This window comes from Sapajus apella, unplaced genomic scaffold, assembly GCF_009761245.1.
Source record: "Sapajus apella isolate SASKATOON/1434 unplaced genomic scaffold, GSC_monkey_1.0 scaffold12, whole genome shotgun sequence".
Classification (NCBI taxonomy): domain Eukaryota; kingdom Metazoa; phylum Chordata; class Mammalia; order Primates; family Cebidae; genus Sapajus; species Sapajus apella.
Window position 1 is genome coordinate 24,533,815 of NW_022436952.1, and position 24,564 is coordinate 24,558,378.

The window sequence follows — 24,564 nt, forward strand, 5'->3', positions numbered from 1 at the left end:
AAAAAAAAAAAAAAAAAAAAAAAAAAGAAAAAGAAAAACTAAAAATACAATAACCATACGACGCAGCAATCCAACTTTGGTTATTTACCCAAAAGATATGAAATCGATTTGTCAGCCAGGCGCAGTGGCTCATGCCTATAATCCCAGCACTTTGGGAGGCCGAGGTAGGTGGATCACCTGAGGTTGGGAGTTCGAGACCAGCTTGACCAACATGGAGAAACCCTGTCTGTGCTAAAAATAAAAGAGATGTCAGCCCTCTCTTGTTATCACTGTAGCCCTAGGGATTCACACCAAGTTATAGAACCAACATAAGTGTATATCAACAGATGAATGGATAAAGAAAATGTGGTATATAGACACAGTGGAATATTATTCAGTCTTTAAAAAGAAGGAAATTCTGTCATTTGTGACAACATGGGTCAACTTAAAGAACATCCTACTAAGTGAAATAGGCCAGGCTCTGAAAGACAAATACTGAGCATTCTCAAACGTAAAACTCTAAAATAATGGAATTTGTAGAAGCAGAGAGTAGAATGGTGGTTACAGAGGCTGGGGATGGGAGGAATGGAGGAGATGATGGTGAAAGGGTTCAGAAATCTTAGAAGAAATATTTTTTTTGTTGAGATCTATCGCACAGCATGGTGAATATAGATAATAGTGTATTGTATATTTCAAAATTGCTAAGACAGTACATTTTAAATATTCTCACCACAAAAATGAAAAGCATTTGAAGTGAATATGTTAACTAGCTTGATTTAATTCATCTGCGCTATATTCATAAATCATAGCATCACCTTGCACTCCATAAATATATAAAATTACAAATTGTCAATTTACAATAAAATAAGAACAACAATGCAAGATAGACTTCAGGAAATGTGCTGATCCCAGAGTATTGTTCTGATGCCATTAGGAAGCAAAAGACAAGAGCACATTCTTGGAGTGGGGGTTCCCATGAAAGGAATGGCTATTTCAGGTCATCCTGGGGCCAGAATTAGGGACTTGGAAGAAGCCTTAGACTCTTGGAGGGGAAACCTGCTCCCTGTTCTTGGAGCTTTGAAGGATGAAAAGACTGGAGGGAAGATTTCTCCAGGACTCTCTAATTGTGGGAAGTAAGTTGGATTCTGCAACAAAGGACATGTCAGAAACCACAGAAAGATACCCAGAAGGGGCAGGGTTTCCAGATAAAATGATGGATGCCCAGTTACATTTGAATTTCAGATGAACAACAAATAATATTATAGTGTAATTGTGTTCCAAATATTGCCTGGGACATACTTACATTAAAAGAAAATTATTCATTGCTCATCTGAAATTCAAATTTAACTGGGAGTCCTGTATTTTTATTTGCTAAATCTGGCAACCCTAAGGAAGGGACGGACCTCTGTAAAGACCCTCCATTCTGTCCTTTCTGTCACCTTGGCTTTCCGTGGTCTCCTTATGTGGTAAAGTCGGCTCCAGCCTTACTGGGAGCACTTGAGGGACGGTCTGTGCCCCATGCTTGGGATGAAACCATACTAGAGGGAGGGGCAGCCACTGCCAGAGGAGCCAGACTCTACACTGAGGAGGGGTCCTTGGAGAGAAGAGAGCAGGGAAGTGACGCCGAATCACAGAGCTGATGAGGGTGAAGGTGGGGATCCCGGTGGATTTGTGCCCTCATGAGCATTTCTGCTAGTGTACTGGAAGACTGGTGGAGGAGAACCTGGTCAAATTGTGTGTTCAAGGGGACTGGGGCCCTTGGCTACTGTGACTTTGACAGCAAATGGTGGTGTGACCTTATAGCTGGTGAAGTCTGGGGTACTTGGGTTACAAGGTTATTCTTTTATTTATTTATTTATTTATTTATTATTTTTTGAGACCGAGTTTCACTCCTATTGCCCAGGCTGGAGTGCAGTGGTGCAATTTTGGCTCACTGAAACCTCCACCTCCTGGGTTGAAGTAATTCTACTGCCTCAGCCTCCACCTCCTGGGTTCAAGACCCTGATTTAGAAATAGTCCCCACATTGGTAACTACCCAATTTGGCAAGAACCACCAAAACACCCAGGTGAAATTCTAAGAAGTAGTTGCAACCTGGACCTCAAAGCCGGATTTGGGGGTCTTGCGGTGACATTTTAATGAAGAGGAATACATAATGTGTTTTCCTGGGCCAGTCTCTGGAAGCGTCTCCCTGAAAGATAGGCATCAAGGTAATGGATGATCATGTCTCAGCTATTTCAGGATGACTAGGCCTGTAAATCTCAGCCTCTGCAAAGTTATTCTTAACTCGCTTGTCTCCAGGCAGACAGCAATAGCTTCTTCTGTTAAACGCTCAGGCCATGGATGGAGCAAGCCCGGGCTCTGGGCCAGCCACCCTGTTTCCTGGCCAACAACTTTTCCATGAAGCTCCATGGGGACCCAGACTGCCCCATGGTGGGCCTGACACAGAATGTCTTCCTTCTATGTATTTAGTTTTGAGTTTTCAACAGGGCAGTCAGAGTGTGGGACTGGAGCTATCAGCAGAGCAGAGGGAAGGAGGATTGTTCACCATCCTCAACCCTTGAGGCCACAGCGGCCACTGGACAGGGCCTTTCTTGGGTCTTCAAGACTCTTCTTAGCCCTTTAGAGCATTTCAAAGCCCTCCCATCAGAGGATGCAAGAGACCAAAACTCCGACTATTATAAGTGTGGAACTAAAGCAGGTGAGCTGTATTTAAGTTCTTATTAGAGCAACTTCCATTTTATTCTAATGACTTGCAAATCATTTCAGAATGTACCATACAGCTAATCTCTTCCTCACCTTATCTTGTTTCTCCTTATGAATTATTTTCCCTTCCTTCCTTCCTCCCTTTGCTCCTTCCTTCCTTCCCTCCCTCCCTCCCCCCCTCCCTTCTTTCTTTCTTTTCTTTCTCTCTCTCTCTCTCTCTTTCTTTCCTCCTTTCTTTCTCTTTCTTTCTTTTCTTTTCTTTCTTTTCTTTCTTTTCTTTCTTTCTTTCTTTCTTTCTTTCTAGACAGAGTCTCATTCAGTCACCCAGGCTGGAGTACAGTGGCATGATCATATCTCACTGTAGCCTTGAACTCCTAGGCTCAAGTAATCCCCCAACTTCAGCCTCCCCAGTAGCTGGGACTATAAGTGCACACCCCCACACTCAGTTAATTTTTAAAAATAAATTTGTGTAGAGACCGTGTCTCACTATGTTGATGCCTGGTCTTGAATTCCTGGCCTCCAATGATCTTCCCACCTCAGCCTCCCACGGTGCTGGAATTATAGGGGTGAGTCACCATGCCCAGTTCATAGATTTTCTGATGAGTAACATAGGTAATGACCAAGGGCTTTGGACCGTACAGACAAGGTTTGAGTTCTAGTTCTAGTCTGAGTTCTAGTCCTGTCCCTCACAAGCTCTAAATTAGTAAGTTCACAAGTATCTCTACCACAGAGACAAAGGTGATGGGGCTACCGCAGAGATCAGGAGCATCAGACGTTCATGCTGTGGGTAGGTGATGGAGACTTCCTGGAGGAGGTGGCAAATTGAGCTGGGTTTTAAAGGATGATGTTGTGGGTTGAATTGTGTACCCCAAATAGATTTGCTTAAGTCCTAACCCCTGGTACCTGTGAATGTGCCCTTACTTGGAAATGGGGTCTTTGCAGATATAACCAAGTTAAGATGGAAGTCATACTGGATTAAGGTAGCTCCTAAACCAGTGACTGGTGTCCTTACCAGAAGAGGGAAATTTGGACACAGACATGGAGAAATGCCATGTAACAACAAAAGCAGGGGTTGGAGTGATGTGTCTACCAGCCAAGGAGGGCCAAGGATTTCTGGCAGCCACTAGAAACCAGGAAGAGGCGATGAAGAGTCCTTCCCTAGAGCCTTCAGAGAGAGCATGGCCCTGCTGACACCCTGATTTCAGACTTACAGCTTCCAGAATTGGGAAGGAATACATTTCTGTTGGTATAAGCCACCCAGTTTGTGGTCATTTTTTAATGGCAGCCTTAAGGAGCTAATATAGATAGCTAGGACTTAGAGATGGAAGAAAGGACTCTGTAGACAGCTATGACGAGCAAACCTAACAACGCTTGAAAGCATGTAGTGTCTTTGGAGAATAATTAGTAATTTGGTGTGACTGGAGCAAAGGAGGTGGAAAGAATTCAGAAGCAGCCAAATATAGGGGAAGATGATGATAGAAATACAGGCTAGACAGCTGGGTGCAGTGGCTCACACCTGTAATCGCAACACATTGGAAGGCCAAGGCTGGAGAATTGTTTGAGCCCAGGAGTTCAAGACCAGGCTGGGCAACATGGCAAGACCACATCTCTACTAAAAATACAAAAATTATCTAGGCATTGTGGTGCACACCTGTAGTCCTAGCTACTTGAGAGGCTGAGGTGAGAGGATGACTTGAGCCTGGAGGCAGAGGTTTCAGTGAGCCAAAATTGTGCCACTGCATTCCAGCGTGGGCAACAGAGGGAGACCGTGTCTCAGAAAAGAAAGAGAGAAAGAGGGAGAGAGAGAGAAAGAAAAGAAAGAAAGAGAGAGAGAGAGAAAGAAAGAAAGAAGAAGGAAGGAAGGAAGGAAGAAAGAAAGGGAAAGAAAAAGAAAGGGAGGGAAGAGGGGAGGGGGAAGGGGAAAGGAAGAGGGGAGGGGAGAAGGGAGAAGGGGGAAGAGGGAAGGGGGGAAAGGAGGAAGGAAGGAGAAAGATGAAGGAAAGAATAGAGGAAGGAAGAAAAGAGAGGAAGGAAGGAAGGAAAGAAAAAGGAAAAAAAGAAAAAAAAGAAAGAGAAAGAAACAAAAAGAAAAAAGAAAGAAAAAGAAAGAAAGAAAGAGAAAGAAAGAGAAGGAAGGAAGGAAAGAAAAAGAGAGAGGGAGGGAAGGAGAGAGGAAGTAAGGGAGGGAGTGAGGGAGGGAGGCTGAAACTATCAATCCCAGGCTGGGGAGACTGGCCTTTATCCAGTCATGTTTTTGCCTGTCTCAGTGGACAGACAGGAGCCCTTCATTCTGTCTCTGATTTGCTCTTCCTGGTGAGGAATCATGCCTTGCTCTCATCAGAGGTCTGAATAGCACTTGAGATACATATTTTTCATTATTCGGGTAAGACATTGTCATCCCAGCATGACTTTGAGTTTCTTTTTGTCATTCTCACTGGTTTTGGCCCCAGTAAGGTTAGACGATGCTGGGCTTAGAGCCACAGGATGGATGACTTAAAGGTAGGAACAGGGTCTCATTTCCCTTTGAATCCTCAGCACATAGCACAGTGTAGGTGACATGTATTATTCGGGACTTAAGCTGTAAGTAAGAGAAACATAATTTTGCTTAAGCGAGGAGGCAAATCATTGGCTCACAAAATTGGGGGTAAAAATGAAGAGGTACATTTGTTTCCTAGAGCTCTTCTAAGAAATGACCACAAACACGTGTGGTTTAAAACAACAGAAACTTACTCTCTTATAGTTTTGGAGGCTAGAGGTGTAAAACCAAGGTGGCGGCAAGGTTGGCTCCCTCTGAAGGTACTTGGGGAGATTCTGTTCCGTGCCCTTCTCTTAACTTTGGGTGTTGCCAGCAATCCTGGGTCTTCCTTGGCTTGTAAACTCATCACTCCAATATCTGCCTTCATCGTCAACTGATGTTCTCCCTGTGTGCCTGTCTCTGTGTTTCTTCTCTTCTTATAAGGACAGCTGTCATCATGGATTAGGGCCCACCCTAATGAAGTATGACCTCATCTTCAGTTGATTACATCTGCAAATGCCCTGTGTCCAAATCGAGGCACATTCACAAGTAACAGAGGTCAGGACTTCAACATATCCTTTTGGGAATACAATTCAAACCACAACAGAGGGACAGCCGGTTTCAGGTGTGGCTGGTTTCAGAGGCTCAGGCAATACCATCAAGGCTCTGTCTCTCTGATGTTCAGATAGGCTTTCTGCCGTGATGGCCACTAGCAGCCCAATGATATATCTATATGGTGATGATGCACGTGGGTTTGGACAGGGAGTGGCAGTAAACAGCTCCTGTATTTCATGCTTATGGAGGTCAAGAGGGATAATGAATCAGGAAAGATGAAAGCAAGGCATGCTTGGTGATCAGGAGCAAATCAGAGACAGATTAATGACAGCCTAGGTGAAATAGAGCGAGCGGGGATGGGGTGGTGGAATAGAGCTATTGTGTCCAGGGCACCTGGACAACTTGTTCCCTGGTTGGGTGGGACAAATTACTGTAAAGGATTCAATAAAGAATAGGTGGCTGGACACAGCATCTCACGCCTGTAATCCCAGCACTTTGGGAGGCCAAGGTGGGTGGATCATGAGGTCAGGAGATCAAGACCATCCTGGCCAACATGGTGAAATCCCATCTCTATTAAAATACAAAAATCTAGTCATGCATGGTGGCATGCGCCTGTAGTCCCAGCTACTTGGGAGGCTGAGATAGGGGAATTGCTTGAACTCGGGAGGTGGATGTTACAGTGAGCTGAGATTGCACCATTGCACTCCAGCCTGGTGATAGAGAGACTCCATCTCAAAAAAAAAAAAAAAAGAAGCGCCCAATACCAGGCTTCAGAAAAGCACTGTTTTTATGTAGAGCTTGGTATCTCCTGCCAGGATGGGTGGGATGGGATCTGTTGTTTTCCCTATGAGACTTCCATTCCCCATTTCTTTGGTGACAGCACCATTCTTTTCCTTAAGGGTAATCCCCACCCCAACCACTGCCTCCACCTCCAGCTCCAGCTCTTGGGGTCTCCACACAGCACAGGACCAGGCCATCAGGAGAGTCCACCCCCTTGGCCACAGTGATTGGCTCAGGGAAAGGGCTCCTGTCTGTCTAGTAAGTCCTAATCCCTAGACCTTTTCTGGAAATACTGGGGAAGAGAAGTGCTCTTTTCTGTGAGGAGGTTGTTAAACTGGTAGGATGTAAGTGTGGGGCTGCTCAGAACCATCTGTGCCACCACATGGGAGAGGCTGCCTGTGAAGGAAATCAAGACAGAAAAGAGCAGAGCTGAGAAATGCTGAGAGAGAACCTGAGGCCTGGGGACATGGTTGGAGCAAATGACTGTGGCCAGGCCTGAAACAATGTCTTCCCAGGCACTTTGCAGAATTCACATGGACCACTGGATTCCCTTCTCTGCTTTAGCTACAGCAGGAGTCTAAGTTCCACAGGGCTGCTTCTCAAAGGCACCTCAGCCTTTGGTTGGGATGAACCTTGGACAGTTAAATGTAGTCCTGGTGCCTGGCACATCCAAGGAGTTGGGGCAGGTGGTTATAAGGAGTTCTACTTTCTCCCTTTTCCCTGCATTTTATTACAAAGAAAGCAGAGGCTGGGTCAATGGTCCCTTGAGTTGCTCTGGTCTTCCCCCCAGGTCGTACCAGTGGGCACCACTCTTTCTCTGAATTTCTTGGCCTGCTATGGCTAATACTGACTCATAAGCAGTCACGTCAGCTGCTTGGGCTAAAAATAGTCTTTATTTAATTCCATGTGGATACCTTGCATTTAGCACTTCTTGCTTTCACATCTCATTTGATCTTTACAACAATCATGTAAGAGAGGCAAGACTGGTATTATTATTGTTATTTCCACCAACATACAGATGAGGAAACTGAACTGATAGTTTAATGGTGCATGACTACAGTGTGATTGCTGCTGAGTTATAACCACAAAGTGAGACTGGGCCCCATTCATTCATTTATCCACCTATTCATCCAACAAGTATTTATTTATTTATTTATTTTATTGTACTTTAAGTTCTGGGGTACATGTGCAGATCTTGCAGGATTGTTGCATAGGTACACACATGCCATGGTGGTTTGCTGCCTCCATCCCCCATCACCTACATCAGGCATTTTTCCCAGTGTTATCCCTCCCCAATCTCCCTGCCTCACTGTCCCTCCCCAGCCCCCCACCCACCAACTGCCCCAGGGTGTGATGTTCCCCTCCCTGTGCTCATGTGTTCTCATTGCTCAACACCCACTTATGAGTGAGAACATTTGGCATTCGGTTTTCTGTTCTTGTGTCAGTTGGATGAGAATGATGGTTTCCAGATTCATCCATGTCCCTACAAAGGACATGAATTCATTGTTTTTTATGGCTGCATAGTATTCCATGTTGTATATGTGCCACATTTTCTTTGTCCAATCTATCATTGATGGGCATTTGGGTTGGTTTCAGGTCTTTGGTATTGTGAACAGTGCCACAATGAATATACGTATGCATGTGTCTTTATAATAGAATGATTTATAATCCTTTGGGTATATACCCAGTGATGGGATTGCTGGGTCAAATGGAATTTCTATTTCTAGTTCCTTGAGGAATCGCCACACTGTCTTCCACAATGGTTGAACTAATTTACACTCCCACCAACAATGTAAAAGTGTTCCTATTTCTCCACATTTTCTCCAGCATCTGTTGTCTCCAGATTTTTTAATGATGGCATTCTAACTGGCATGAGATGGTATCTCAATGTGGTTTTGATTTGCATTTCTCTAATGACCAGTGATGATGAGCATTTTTTCATATGTTTCTTGGCCTCATAAATGTCTTCGTTTGCAAAGTGTCTGTTCGTATCCTTCGCCCACTTTTGAATGTTTTTTTTTTTTCTTGTAAATCTGCTTTAGTTCTTTGTAGATTCTGGATATTAGCCCTTCCAACAAGTATTTATTAAGGATCTACAAGAGTCAAATTCTTTGCTAGTTTCAATAATGAGTTTAAAATAAGTAAATAAGACGTGAATCCTGCCTTTAAGGATTTCATGGTCTCTGAGGAATGATAAAGACATGTTTCCAAATTATAATGTTAAAAAGGAAGGAAAGGATATGTTCTGTGAAAGACCTTGGTAAAATGCTGTGGAAATTCAGGAGAAAGAGATTATTTCTACCTGGAGGGATTGACATTCATGGACATCTTTAAAAAGCAAGTAGGATTTGGGTGTACATGAATGAATGAAGCACATTCCAGGAGGAGGGAAAGCATGAACAAAATCAGAATCATGGGAGGTCAAATGGATGAGCCAAAATCTGGATTTGGCTCAAACACAGACACGTGAGAGAGGATAGAAGAGCTTGCAAAGTTGGGTTCAGAGATCAATAGGGCCAACCTAATGAGATTGGGCTATATTCTGTTGATGATAACTTTTTTTTTTTTTAAGCAGGAACTCCTTCATGGAAACTAACTTATGCCATGGAGAGGGTAATTAGGTTAGGAGACTGAATGTAAGGATCAGTTTTCCAGGCAAGAATTATAAGGTCCAGAGTAGCGTAATGTTCTGGTATTTATTGCTGTATTAGCATATCACCCCTAAAACTTAATGTCTCAAAATGGCAACTTTTTTTTTAATTTTAGAGACAGGATCTTGCTCTGTCATGCAGGCTACAGTGCAGTGACATGATCATAGCTCACTGTAACTTTGAACTCCTGGACTCAAGCAATCCCCCACCTCAGCCTTTCAAGTAGCTAGGACTACAGGTGTACACCATGATGCCAGCTAATTTTTTACTTCTTGTAGAGATGGGGTCTCTCTGTATTGTCCAGGATGGCCTCAAACTCCTGGCCTCAAGCAATCATCCTGCCTCAGCCTTCCTAAGTGCTGGGGTTAGAGGCTCAAGCCACTGTGCCCAGCCAGCAACAGTTTTATTACATCTCACAATTGTGTAGATCAGAAATTTGGGTAGGGCTCAGCTGGGTGATTCTTCTGTTCCATATAGCATTATCTGGAGTTAATCAATGGTATTCAGCTGGTAGGCTGGAGGGCCCATGGTAGCTTCCCTCACATCCCTGGCTTCTTGAAAGAAATGGCTGGAAGGCTGAGCTCAGTTGATCTCTTCTCCTTCTCCATGTAGTTTCAGGGTTTCTCTAGCTGTCCAGGGCTCTAAGAGTGAGGGTTTTGAGAGAGGAAGTGGAAATTGCCAATCTCTTAAGTCCCGGGCCTGTAGAGTGACACAGCATCATGTCTATCATATGTATTGGTTCAACTAGCACAGAGCCCACCCAGATTCAAGGGGGTTGGGACACACAACCACTTTTCAATGGGAGCATTGTCAAAAATTTGTGACCATCTTTCTTTTACCACAGGTAATTATGCGAATGAGCAGAGGATAACAGGTGGAAGGTGAATTATAAAGGGAGAAGTCACAGGATGTGGCAACTGCTTGGAATCATTCACTCATGAAAGATTTATCGAGCATTTACTATGTCAGGCAATGTTATAGAAACTGAAGACACAGCACTGAACAAAACAGATTTAAAAAAAAAAAAAAAACCCTGGCCCCATGGAGCTCATATGCTAGTGGGTTGGAAAGTGAAAAGTGGCAGTGACATTTCCAGTGTCTGTTCCTGGCAGCATAGTGTGGCCATTGTCAAATATAGAGACTTGGAGAGGCCAATTCGAATTTAGGTTTGATAACATAATCAGAAAACTAAGTGCTCCATTCTACTATCACTTAGGTTGAAATCACAACCACAATAACAGCCCTCCAACTCCAAGCCATTGAGGAAATCCAGGATTTTGCTTCCAACCACAGGCAGCACCTATGGGATTACAAAGAGAAAGACAGACACTTTAAAACCCTTATAGATTTCCGGCCTTCCTTGGGCTGGAAAAGCATGTGGAATCATGTAAATCCATAGTTCCACCAATTTTTAATTCATGGACAATCTTGTTTCAACAATAATTTCACCCCTTCCCCTTTCCAGATGATTTTGAATAAACCCCAGACAACATATTATTTTGTCTTAAGTATTTCCATATGTATCTCTAGATAAGGAGTTAAAAAAATAGCCACGAAGTCAGGCACAAATCACTTGAGTCCAGGAGTTCAAGACTAGCCTGGGCAACGTGTGAAGCCCTGTTTCTACAAAAAATACAAAAATTCGCTGTAGTCCCCACTACTTGGGAGGCTGAGGTGGGAGGATGACTTGAGCCTAGGAGGAGTAGGTTGCAGTGAGCCAAGGTATTGCACTGCACTGCAGCCTGGGTGACAAAGTGAGACCCTGTCTTAAAAAATAATAATAAATAAATAACCACAATATCATTATCACACCTGAAAAATTAACAATAATCAATTCTTAATATCATACATTAAATCAATATTCAAATTTTCCCAATGTATAGTTTGTTTGAATCAAGTGTCAAAAAAGGTTCATACATTATGTTTGCTGATAAGTATTTAATCCCTTGAGCTTTATCTTGATCTATAGGTCTCTCTTCCATTTCTCTTTCTCTGTTCCTTTTACAGTAGACCCCGTCTTAGCTGCTGGGGATAAGTTTCCAGACCCCCAGCTGATGCCTGATAACATAGATAATACCAAACCCTGTATCTGCCATGTTTTTTTCCTATACATACATACCTCTAAGAAAGCTTAACTTATAAATTAGGCATAGTTAAGAGATTAACAACAATAACAAATGATAAAATAAAATAATTAGAACAATAGACTGTAACAAGAGTTACTTGAATATGGTCTCTCTGTCTCTCTCTTTCCAAATATCTTATTGTACTATGTGTACCTATTTTTGGACCATGGTTGACCATGGGTAACTGTAACCTCAAAAACCAAAACTGAGGATAAGAAGGGTCTATTGTAATTTCCTTGTAGTTTTTTTGAGACAGAGTCTCACTCTGTCACCCAGGCTAGAGTGCAGTGGCATGATCTCAGCTCACTGAAACTTCCATCTCCTGAGTTCAAGCAATTCTCCTGCCTGAGCCTCCCTAGTAGCTGGGATTACAGGCATCCACCACCAGGCGTGGCTAAATTTTTTTGTATTTTTAGTAGAGACGGGGTTCCACCACGTTGACCAGGCTGGTCTTGAACTCCTGACCTCAAATCATCCGCCCTCCTTGGCCTCCCAAAGGGCTGGGATTACAGGCATGAGCCACTGCGACCAGCCCCCTTGTAGTTTATTGTTGAAGAAATTAGGTTGTCCTATAAAATTTTCCCAGTCTGAACCTTTCTAGATTGCTATCCTGTGGTGATGTTTAACGTATTTCTCTGTCCTCTGCATTGCTGGTAAATTGGTAGTGAGATCCAGAGGCTGAATCAGACTTCAGTTTCTGGACAATAATAGCTCAGAAGTGGGATTGTGCATTTCCACCAGGAGTCACATGTCAGGTTAGTTTCCTTCTTGTGACATTAACATCCACTGACAATTTTGATTAAAATGCAGTATTTTCAGGGGTTGTAAAGCAATGACGTTCCAGTTCTATAATTCCTTTGTCATTTGTCAGCTGTAATACTTCTATAAAGAGAAACTTCTCTCCCATCAACTATTTGGCTATCCTGAGATAACAGTCATATGGGAAAGGCAAGATAAATGCTGGATTTTTTCTTTTGCCTCTATTTACCTGTTTTCAAAATCATGACATTGTTCCCTTGTCCTCTTCAAAATTAACCAGAGTTCGATTTTTTCTTTTCGTCATTATAAACCCATGTATTTAAACATATTTAATATGTTTCAGTTCATTGTCCTTCTAATCACTGATACTCACATTGTGCCTCCCACCTTAGCCAGTGGGAGCCTCTTCAAGTTAGCTCCTGAGTTCTTTTGTCACAACATAGTAGTTTTTGATATTTTGTTTCCCTGCTTTCTGTTATGACAAACTGTCCCAAGATCATTTTGTGTATTTCCCATCTCAGACCTGGACCTAGGCATTTCTCCAAAGAGTCTTGGTTTCATTGGTGGGAATTAATATGTGTAGATCACAATTAGTAGCCACAAGGGATGCTCATTGCCCTAAGCAGGGTTGCCCATTGTTTCCAGGCCTTTTCAGTGGGTAGGGCTAGGAAATACTTTCTTTTTCTTTCTTTTTTTTTTTTTTTTTTTTTCCCATTGGAAATACTTTCTTTTCTTTTTTCTTTTTTTTTCTTTTCTTTCTTTTTTTTTTTTTTTTTTTTTTTGAGACAGAGTCTCACTCCATCACCAGGCGCCAGGCTGGAGTGCAGTGGCGCGACCTCTGCCTCCTGGGTTCAAGCAATTCTCCTGCCTCAGCCTCCCAAGTAGCTGGGACTACAGGCGCTCGCCACCACACCCAGCTAATTTGTTTGTATTTTTAGTAGAGATGGGACTTCACCATGTTGGCCAGGATGGTCTCCATCTCTTGACCTTGTGATCCACCCGCCTCAGCCTCCCAAAGTGCTAGGATTACAGGAGCGAGCCACTGCACCCAGCGGGAAATACTTTCTTTTTAATGATAAAATATTATCACTGGGCCGGGCGTGGTGGCTCACAGTAATCCAAGCACTTTGGAGGCCAAGGCGGGCAGATCACCTGAGGCTGGGAGTTCAAGACCAGCCTGACCAACATGGTGAAACCCTGTCTTTAAAAATAAAAAATAAAAAAAATAAAAATAAATATTATCACCAATTCATACTGAAACTTCCAGTTCTATTCAGTACCATCAAGTTTTTAGTTAACTTCATCTATCTTGCGTATTTGCCTGCTTTCTCTGACATTGAAAATCCTGGTACTTGACAATATAACAGAATTATTTCTTTTATCTCACAGTATACACACAGTGGTCTCAGAATAACGTTGAAAATAGATGCTCGGTGTTGCAAACAAAAATTGGCACTGAGACAAAGGATCTTTCAGCAACACAATTTTTACTTCCTGGACTGCAGGAAGGGTACTCTTGCTAGCTATCTTGCCACAAAAGTACAGGGAACAAAGGAAAACACACATATTTATTCCTTATGCATTTGGGGTCATCCTTACTGCTCTGTCTGATTTCCATTGGCTGGAGCCAGACCTCACAATCTAAACTAAAACCTGATTGGCTAATAACTTAAAACTTTTCTAAACAGGTAAAAGCAATGGAGAGCTGGGACATGCCTGTGAGCACGTCCAGCACAGATATCTTGGTTAAAGTACAAGGACATAGAATATACTATGTGCCTGTAAGCATTGCATGTCTAACAACTACATAGGATTGGACCTAACAAAGTTATTGTCACACTTATTCTTTAATAAGAAAGGAAACTTTAAAGAGGAACTTTTTTACTTCCCATAAACATTACCACCAACAATATGATTACTGAAAATAGGTCACCATTTTTTTTCTTTCTTTCTTGGACAGTTCTTTTTGTCCCTAGGATGTAGCCCACGAGGAATGAAACTCAAATTTCTTTGCTTTCAAGTCACTTGGAATCATTTTTCTCTGTATGGTCATGCTTCACATTAGGTAAAGAGTTATGTTCATTTTTTTCATTTGCTTTAGATTTTTAGCAATTACTCTCTTTTGAAACTTTACATTTTTAATAGTTATCAAAAATACTTACACGGTTCTAAAGTCCTGTCTACAAAACAAGGTATATTGAGAGAAGTTCAGTGCCAGGCACAGTGGCCCACACCTGTAATCCCAGCACTTTGGGAGGCCATGGCGAGTGAATCACTTGAGGTTGGGAGTTTGAGACCAGCCTGACCAACATGGAGAAACCCCATCTTTACTAAAAATACAAAATTAGCCAAGTGTGGTGGCACATGCCTGTAATCCCAGCTACTTGGGAGGCTGAGGCAGGAGGATCCCTTGAACCCAGGTGGCAGAGGTTGTGGTGAACCGAGAGAAGTTCAGCTTTTATCCTTGTCTCTCTATCCTAATCCCTCTCTTTCCCCATAGATAACTTTTTTAAAATTATGGTTTATCTTTTGTCAAATATACATATATAAATATATATAGTTGTGTATCACTTAACCACAGGATATGTTCTAAGCAACTTCATCATTGTGTGAACATAATGAAGTGTACTGACACAACCTAGATGGCAGCATCTACTACACACCTAAGCTAGGTGGTATAGCCTACTACTCCTAGGATACAAACCACTACAGCATGTTCCAGTACTGAATACTGGAGGCCAAGGTAACACAATGGTTAGTATTTGGGTATCTAAACACAGAAAAGCTACAGTAAATACGGTATAGAATCTTATGGGACCACCATCATATATGTGGTCCATCATTTACTGAATCATCGTTACACAGTGCCTGACTGTATATACACACATTTCCTTTCTTAAATTCTGTACACATTTTCCCCATCTTGCTCTTTTCATTGGAGATGACTCCAGAATAGAACTTCCCATGGAAGCTGGCAAACAGGGTTCCTACCCTAAGTCCCTGCTTAGAGGACCCCACGTATCACAAACACAAACAAGACACTTACTAGAAAGCCCACAGTTTCCTTGGACTCTAGGTTACCAGCACTCAGCACTGCCTCAGTGAGATGCAGGCCCCAAACATCCTCTCATAAGGAACACCATTCAGGCCCCGGGGAAATCCTCCACATCTCTTGCCTGGGCCTTGAAATGATGGTGACTGTGTCTAATGCTATGGATGTGTGTGGGTTGTGCCACTGCCAACACTGGAAATGGACACAACTTTGAGTCCGGGGAGGATCCGAGCAAGGAAAGTGCCCAAGTAAGAGCAAAGAGAAACCACTATGGGCTGGGCATGGTGGCTCACACCTGTAATCCCAGTACCTCGGGAGGCCAAGGCAGGCAATCACCTGAGGTTAGGAGTTCAAGACTATCCTGGTCAACATGGTGAAACCGCGTCTTTACTAAAAATATAAAAATTAGCTAGGCGTGGTGGTGCTCACCTGTAGCCCCAGCTACTGGGGAGGCTGAGGCAGGAGAATCACTTGAAGTTGAGAGGTGGAGGTTGCAGTGAGCCGAGATCATGCCACTGCACTCCAGCCTGGGCGACAGAGTGAGACTCTGTCTCAAAAAAAAAGAAAAGAAAAAGATAAATGGCATTATCCAATCCTTCCCCCTACTGCAAATGCAGTCGATTATTACATAATAGCATATGGCTCCCCAGGAATGTCGAATGTGTCTGCTGTTCTCTCACCTTGCCAAAAATATGTTGTAAAACTTGTGAACCTGGCAAACAGAGTTCCTAACCTATCAATCTGTTAGGTTAGAAATAGTACCTGTGTCATTTGAATTTTTTATTGTTCTAATTTTGAGCGAGGTTGAACTTGTGTGTGATTAGGACCATTTGCATTTCTTTTTCTGCGAATTATCTATTTATACCTCTAGGCCAATTTCCTGGGATATTACTGGGTTTCTTTCCTCTCCTCTATTTTAGGAGCTTCTCATAAACAAGGATATGAACTCTGTCTGTGAACACCTGGTCCTTTCTCCGTAGTAGATTCCAGATTAGACTTAGGGAATTCAACAAACTATAAGGCATCATCCTGCTCTCAAAGAAACTTTAAATATTACACAACAACAAGAGATATAAGTAACTTCATGAAACAATAAGAAAGGAGACATCTCAAATGAGGTCAGAATTCATGAACAAAATGAGTTGCTATAACCCAGAAGTTCAGAAAAAAGGAGTGTTTAGGCTATAGTGCCTGGAAGATCTTATGAAGGTGGAATTATATCTAAGCTGGATTTTGAGGAACAAATTGGAAACATAGGAGAGAAGTTTGGAAGGTGAGAATCACGCACCTGAGGGCCGGGCGCGGTGGCTCACACCTGTAATCCCAGCACTTTGGGAGGCTGAGGCAGGTGGATCACAAGATCAAGAGATCAAGACCATCCTGGCCAACATGATGAAACCTGTCTCTACCAAAAATTAAAAAGAAAATTAGCTGGGCGTGTTGGTGAACGCCTGTAGTCCCAGCTATTCAAGAGGCTGAGGCAGGAGAATTGCTTGAACCCGGGAGGTGGAGGTTGCAGTGAGCTGAGGTCATGCCATTGCACTCCAGCCTGGGCAACAAGAGTGGTGAAACTCCATCTCAAAAAAAAAAAAAAAAAAAAAAGAGAGAGAATCCCACCCCTGGCGGGGAGCACCTTGAAGCTGGGTGGAGGAGTATGGTCTTCTTGGGTAGGCATAGGAAGAGGAGAATGACACAGGCTAAGATATCAAATGAGAGAATGCAGCACACGGCCCTGGGCGCCAGATGGCATTATGCCAATGACTCCAAAGTGTCCCTCTGCTGGTAGGTGGAGTGAGCCCCACACCCTCCCCATATACCCCAACACCATCTGAGGGTGGGAAGCAGCAGGGGTGCAAAAAGAGGGACCGTCTGAGAGACTCTCCTGAGTATTTATCTTAAGGAGAATGGGTGTTACCTAAATGGGCAACTTAAATAATCAGATCAGACAGATTTTTTTGTTGTTGTTGTTTGAGATAGAGTCTTATTCTGTAACCCAGGATAGAGTGCAGTGGTGCAATCTCGGCTCACTGCAACCTCCGTCTCCCCGGGCCAAGCAATTCCCCTGCCTGAGCCTTTCTAATAACTGGGATTACAGGGGCATCACCACGCCCAGCTAATTTTTATATTTTTTAGTAGAGACAAGGTTTCACCATGTTGGTCAGGCTGATCTCAAAGACCTGACATTGTGATCCACCCACCTTGGCCTCCCAAAATTCTGGGATTACAGGCATGAGCCACTGTGCCTGTTTTTGTTTGTTTGTTTGTTTATTTGTTGTTTGTTTGTTTTTTCTGTATTTTTAGTAGAGATCGGCTTTCACCATGTTGACCAGGCTGGTCTTGAACTCCTGACCTCAAATGATCTGCCCACCTCAGCCTCCCAAAGGGTTGAGATTACAGGCATGAGCCACCACACCTGGCCTGGACAGAGATTCTAATTATATTAGCCACTTAGCTCATTCCACCCCCATCACATTTGAGTGTAGGGGATGGGAGCTGAGGAAGAAGCCAGATGAGTTATAGACAAAGTAAAACATTGCCATTGCTCCACCCATCTCAGTTATAGTTTGAGCTAAGACTTTTGACCCTGCTGTATAATAGGACTGCAAGGGACAGAATGGGTCCCTCCACTCCAAGTTCACATGTTGAACCCTGATCCTCCAATGTGACGGTATTAGGGTTGGGACCTCTGGAAGGCAAGTAGGTCATGAGGGTGAAATGATTGATATTATAAAAGGGACCCCAGAGAGTTCTCTTGCCCCCTTTCTGCCATGTGAAGATACACAGAGAAGTTGTCAGTTGGCCGGGTACGGTGGCTCATGCCTGTAATCCCAGCACTTTGGGAGGCCAAGGTGGGCAGATCATGAGGTCAAGAGATGGAGACCATCCTGGCCAACATAGTGAAACCCGGTCTCTAATAAAAACACAAAAACTAGCTGGGCGTGGTGATGTGTGCCTGTAGTCCCAGATACTCAGGAGGCTGAGGCAGGAGAATCACTTGAACCTGGGAGGTGGAGGTTGCAGTGACCTAGATCACGCCACTGCACTCCAGTCTGGCCACAGAGCAAGACTCCGTCTCAAAAAAAAAAAAAAAAAAAATTGTCAGTCTGCATCCTGGAAGAGGGTTCTCACCAGAACCTGACCATGCTGTCACTCTCATCCTGGACTTCCAGGCTTCAAAACTGTGAGAAATAAATATCCGGAACTCTATTGTAGTAGCCTGAGCTAAGACAAATACCTATCTCATAGGACTATTGGAAGGATGACATGCGCATGGGCTAACACATCTAAGGTGCTTAGCACCTGCCTGACACATAATAATGCTAACCAAGTGTAAGCTATTATTATAAGGTGATTGAAAAATAGTTGCTGAGGGAGTGAGCAAATAACTAAGTCAAAGCATGAATGACTGACCAAATTGGCAGCAGTCCTTGGTAGAAATAATAAAAGCCTGAGGGTCAGACAAGACTAGTGTCCCACCCACCCCTGCTCAGAGCCACAGCCCTCCCCCGCCGGCACCCTCACTTGCGCTGGCAGGAACCAGCTCTGGTCTGGCACGCAGATTCCTTGGCTACATCTCTTGGACAATTATAACAGAAGAATTCAGCTTATTTTGGGTGAAATCCCTGAAAGACCAACTTGAGATCTCAATCTGGGCAATGCAGCCACATTTTCCAATGAGTAACTGCCTCCAATATAACTGCTGGCAGACGATGCTATCGGTCGCTGAGAGAATGTGCCGTCATACATGGGAAATAGTAAGACCACTGCGTGGGGCTTGACTCATCTGTCAGAGAAGGGGTATTTTGAAATCTTGACCTCATTTGCAAACATGTGTTTGCACATACCTTTTGTCAGATGTAACTTTTCCATTCCTAATTTAGCTCCTCCAAATTTTCCCTGAAATGAAAGATGTGACAATGAAGAGAGATAAAGAAACTCTGAATAGGTCTTGATCCAGGTATGTTCTGGGAAAGCTCATCTGTCTCTAACTTCCTGTTGCACCCAGAGTCAGGTCTAGGGAGATGGGGGAGGAAAGTAGCAAAAAATGCTAACAACTACCACTTATTGTAAGGGTTACCTGTGTGCCAGGCACCATGCTGACCACTGTACGTACTCTGGCTCCTTCACCTAATCATGACCCTAGAGACCCAGAGAGCTTAAGTGACTTGCTCAATGTCACTAGCTGGAATATGAATTCAGGCTGCCTGTCTCCAGAGCTTCTTTGTTTAACCACTTCAGTAGACACTATCTGGATACTACCTTGCTTTATAGCATCAGCCAAGTGCCTCTGGCCTTCTGGTTGGAAACATGGAAAAAATTTTCGACATTTTTCTAGGCTGTCAGGCATTGTGGAAAAGAGAAGCTAAGAGCAGGCCTCTGTGATTTGTAAATAGACACTTTGGGAGAAGAGTGGGCAGCCTTCGGTTTAATCTCCCAAAGGCTTCTAGGTCTGGCTTCCCCATCATCCTGATGCTCGATGTCCTCCTCTCCACGCTCTGTCTGAATGGAACATAAGCCCCATGTCCCCAGATTCTTTCCCATCCCTCCCCAAGCCCCCACTGAAACACACCAGTATCTTCTGAATTCTAGCGACCTTTACTGAAATACTCTGTGTTATTTTTCCAGTGTGTGAAACAGTGCTTCACACATGGTAGGTAAAACATAAAATTGCCACAACTAGCACTGAGGACACAGAGGGGGCTGTGGATGGGGAGCGGGCACGTGGCTTAGGGCCGAGTCCGAGCTCTGCCTTGACTTGCTGTGTCCTCTTGTGCAAGTGTCCAGCTCAGTACCTCATCCATGAAATGATTTCTAGGTGGCATCTTCGGCCTCTTCCATCTGTAGAGGTCTGGATTCTGTGATTCCACAGGCTCATCTGAAAAGCACACTCCAGCTGTGCTGCCCTTTTGGGAAGGCAGAGCCTCTTTGTCTCCTGCCTGCAGCCAACTTTCATATACCAGGGATGGAAAATAGTGCTATTATTAGTGGGCTCACAACCGTCAATGTGTTATATAGAAGGAAATTGGGAAATCTCATTTCATGAGCACACTTAAGGCCACAGCAGGAACCACTATGTCCTGGTGAGCCAAAAACTCTGCACAACTAACTCTAAAATTTGGGGCATGGCTGGGTGCGGTGGCTCAAGCCTGTAATCCCAGCACTTTGGGAGGCCAAGGCGGGCGGATCATGAGGTCAAGAGATCGAGACCATCCTGGCCAACATGGTGAAACCATATCTCTACTAAAAATACAAAAATTAGCTGGGTGTGCTGGCGCACGCCTGTAGTCCCAGCTCCTCGGGGGGCTGAAGCAGGAAAATCACTTGAACTTGGGAGGCAGAGGTTTCAGTGAGCCAAGATCGTGCCACTGCACTCCAGCCTGGGCAACAGAGTGAGACTCTGTTTCAAAGAAAAAAAAAATGGAGGGCCTAAAATGTGGGGAAATGAAGGCCTTTTCCTGAGTTCCCCGGTGGTGTTTCTCTGAGAAAGAGCTGAGGCTGGGCCAGAAGCAAAGGGAAGGCTTCCCAGCACAATGTACCCAGCAGGCCCTTAGGATGGCTTCCCAAATGCCTGTGGCCAGGCTCCTTCCAACAAGGAAATCAGCCACCTTGACTAGAAAATTCATCTCCCCTCATTCTGTATTAATCAGGGTTCTCTTAGAGGGACAGAACCCATAGAATAGAACAGGACTCTCTTAGAGGGACAGAACTAACATATATCCTGTAAGTTGATTAAGTGTTAACTTACACAATCACAAGGTCCCACAATAGGCTGTCTGCAAGCTGAGGAGCAAGGAGAGCCAGCCTGAGTCCCAAAACTGAAGAACTTAGAGTCCGATGTTCAAGGGCAGGAAGCATCCAGCACAGAAGAAAGATGTAGGCTGGGAGGCTAGGCTCGTCTTGCTGCTTCACATTTTTCTGCCTGTTTTATATTCACTGGTGACTGATTAGATGGTGCCCACCGGATTAAGGGTGGGTCTGCCTTCCCCAGCCCACTGACTCAAATGTTAATCTCCTTTGGCAGCACTCTCACAGACATACCCAGAATCAACATTGCATCCTTCAATCCGATCAAGTTGACACCCAGCATTAACCATCACACACTCCCAAGTGACAGATACCATGTTATGGTGACTCGCCATTGAATGATGGGAGGTTTGTGGTTTCTCCCATTGAATGATGGGAGGTTTGTGGCAGATAGATGGGCAGTACCACAGTAAACCCATGGGGAAGGGCTTCTGGGTGGATGGGGCCTTGCAATGCCCCCGAGACCATTGATGAAAGCGGCCACACGCTCTGCCAAGACACCAGATCTGTTCTCATGTAGAAAATTGTCGAGAGAGCTCGTAATTATCCCAAGGGGCCTGTAAGGTGCCATTTGCCCTGGCAGGTCTGATGTTTACTGCACGATTAGGTCAAGAACTTTTGGAGTGCTGAGGGATATCAAGGACTTAGCCTAGTCTAATACAAAGTCCACTGTGGTGCTCCAGCCTCTGCCACAGATGCCTCACAATTATCTTAGGATTTTCAGCAGCTGCACAAATCTGAAAACGGCCCCTTGATTCTGTTCCCTAGTAGAAAAGATTTATGGCTGGGCACAGTGGGTCAGTCTGTAATCCCAGCACTTTGGGAGGCAGAGGCAGGTTGGTCATCTGATGTCAGGAGTTTGAAACCAGCCTGGCCAACGTGGTGAAACCCCATCTCTACTAAAAATACAAAAAATTAGCTGGGTGCAGTGGCGCGCACCTGTAATCCCAGCTACCTGGGAGGCTGAGGCAGGAGAATAGCTTGAACCCAGGAAGCGGAGTTTGCAGTGAGCAGAGAATGTGCCACTGTGCTCCAGCCTGAGTGACAGAGTGAGACTGAAGTGTTGATGGAGGAGACATGAATTGAGAAGGTAGGTTTACACTAGATTTTGGAGGATTGTAACATTCAAGCTGAAGAATGTCTTATTTTCTCCAGGATCTCTTTTTTTCCCCACTAGGATTCAGCATTCCCAGTAAAAATCATATCAACCAAAGTAATTTTTAAGCTTTCTTTTATAGAGAGTTTCCAATGTGTGCAAAAATAAAGAGAAGATGGGTGTACTCATTACTCAACTTCAAAAATTCATGTCCAAACTTCTTTCTGTACCCTCTCCCATGCAATTTTGAAGCAAATCTCAGAATCATGTTACTTCATCTGTAATTTTATAGTGCACATCTCTAAAAGAGTTCTTTATTTTTATGTAACTACAATAGCATTGCCATACATTTAAAAATTAACAATACTTCATTAATATCATCTAATATCCAGTCAGCATTCAAATTTCTGATTGTTTCATAAACTACTTATTTCTCATTATTTCATAAACAGTTTGCATCAGGCTCCCAAAAAAGCTTCACATGTTGCAATTGGCTGATATATCTTTGATTTAATCCAGAGCACTGGCCCATCTCTTTGTGTTGTTGTTGTTTTTACTTGCAATTTATTGGTTGAAGAAGCCAGGCTGTTTGTCCTGTGATGCTTTCTACATCCCGGATTTCAACGATGGCATTCCTCTGGTATAGTTTAACATGTTCTTCTGTCCACTGTATTTTCTGTAAGTTAGTAGATTCAGAGGCTTCATAACATTCAAGTTTGAGCACTTAAGAATAGGTAGGTATGGCCAGGTGTGATAGCTTGTGTCTATAACCCTAGCACTTTGGAAGGCTGAGGTGAGTGGATGGCTTGAGCCCAAGAACTCAAGACCAGCCTGGGCAACATGGCAAAACCTCATTTCTTTTTTTTTTTTTTCTTCCCCATTTATTTATTTTATTGCATTTTAGGTTTTGGGGTACATGTGAAGAACATGCAAAATTGTTGCATAGGTACACACGTGGCAGTGTGATTTGCTGCCTTCCTCCCCATCACCTACATCTGGCATTTCTCCACTTGCTATCTCTCCCCAGCTCCCCACCCTCCACCGTCCCTCCCCTATTTCCCCCCAACTGACCCCAGTGTGTAGTGCTCCCCTCCCTGTGTCCATGTGTTCTCATTGTTCAACACCCGCCTATGAGTGAGAACATGCGGTGTTTGATCTTCTGCTCTTCTGTCAGTTTGCTGAGAATGATGGTTTCCAGATTCATCCATGTCCCTACAAATGACCCAAACTCCTCGTTTTTGATGGTTGCATGATATTCCATGGTGTACATGTGCCACATTTTCCCTATCCAGTCTATCGTCGATGGGCATTTGGGTTGGTTCCAGGTCTTTGCTATTGTAAACAGTGCTGCAATGAACATGCATGTGCACGTGTCCTTATAGTAGAATGATTTGTAATCCTTTGGATATATACCCAGTAATGGGATTGCTGGGTCAAATGGAATTTCTATTTCTAGGTCCTTGAGGAATCTGGAGACAACAGATGCTGGAGAGGATGTGGAGAAATAGGAACACTTTTACATTGTTGGTGGGAGTGTAAATTAGTTCAACCATCGTAGAAGACAGTGTGGCAAAACCTCATTTCTAAAAAAAAATTGCCCAGGTGTGGTGGTATGCGCCTTTAGTCCCAGCTACCCAGAAGGCTGGGGTGGAAAGAACACCTGAGCCCAGGAGATTGAGGCTGCAGCGAGCCGAGATTGTGCCATTGTACCCCAGCCTGGGTGACAGAGTGAGACCCTGTTTCAAAAAACAGAAAATAATAGCTTCCTAAGATCTCAATGGTAGGCCAAGTCTTTGCATGCGTTGTCATATTTAATCATTAAAACTATCTCATTCAGTCTGTGCTATCATCATTGCCATTTTACAGATGAGGAAACTACAGTCTTGAGATGTCTTATTCCTTGTCTAAGGACACAGTTGTAACTGGTAGAGCCAATGCAATTGACTGCTGAGTCCAGATGTTTACCCTCTGAATTAGTCTATTCTCACACTGCTAATAAAGACATATGCAAGACTGGGCAATTTATGCAGAAAAGAGGTTTAATGGACTCACAGTTCCACATGGCTGGGGAGGCCTCACAATCATGGTGGAAGGCAAAGGATGAACAAAGGCACGTCTTACATGGCAGCAGGCAAGAGAGGTTGTGCAGGGAAACTCCCATTTATAAAACCATCAGATCTCCTGAGACTTATTCGCTACCACAAGAACAGTGTGGGGGAAACTGCCCCCATGATTCAGTTAACTACACCTGGACCTTGCCCTTGATGATGGGGATTACTACAATTCAAGGTGAGATTTGAGTGGGGACACCGCCAAATCATATCACCCACCCCCCCATGCCATCCATCCTACCGGCAGCAGATTACCACCTACCTGCAATCAAGGTACCTCATAAATATCATGATTATCCCTTATCCCTTCCAATTTCTCTTGCTTAGATACACAGAGTAAACGCTGCTAAGTGTGTACAGGTATCTGCAGGTTTATCAGAGTGGATCTTTCTATGTAAGGGCTGTTGGTATGGTCTATTTGGGGGTACAAC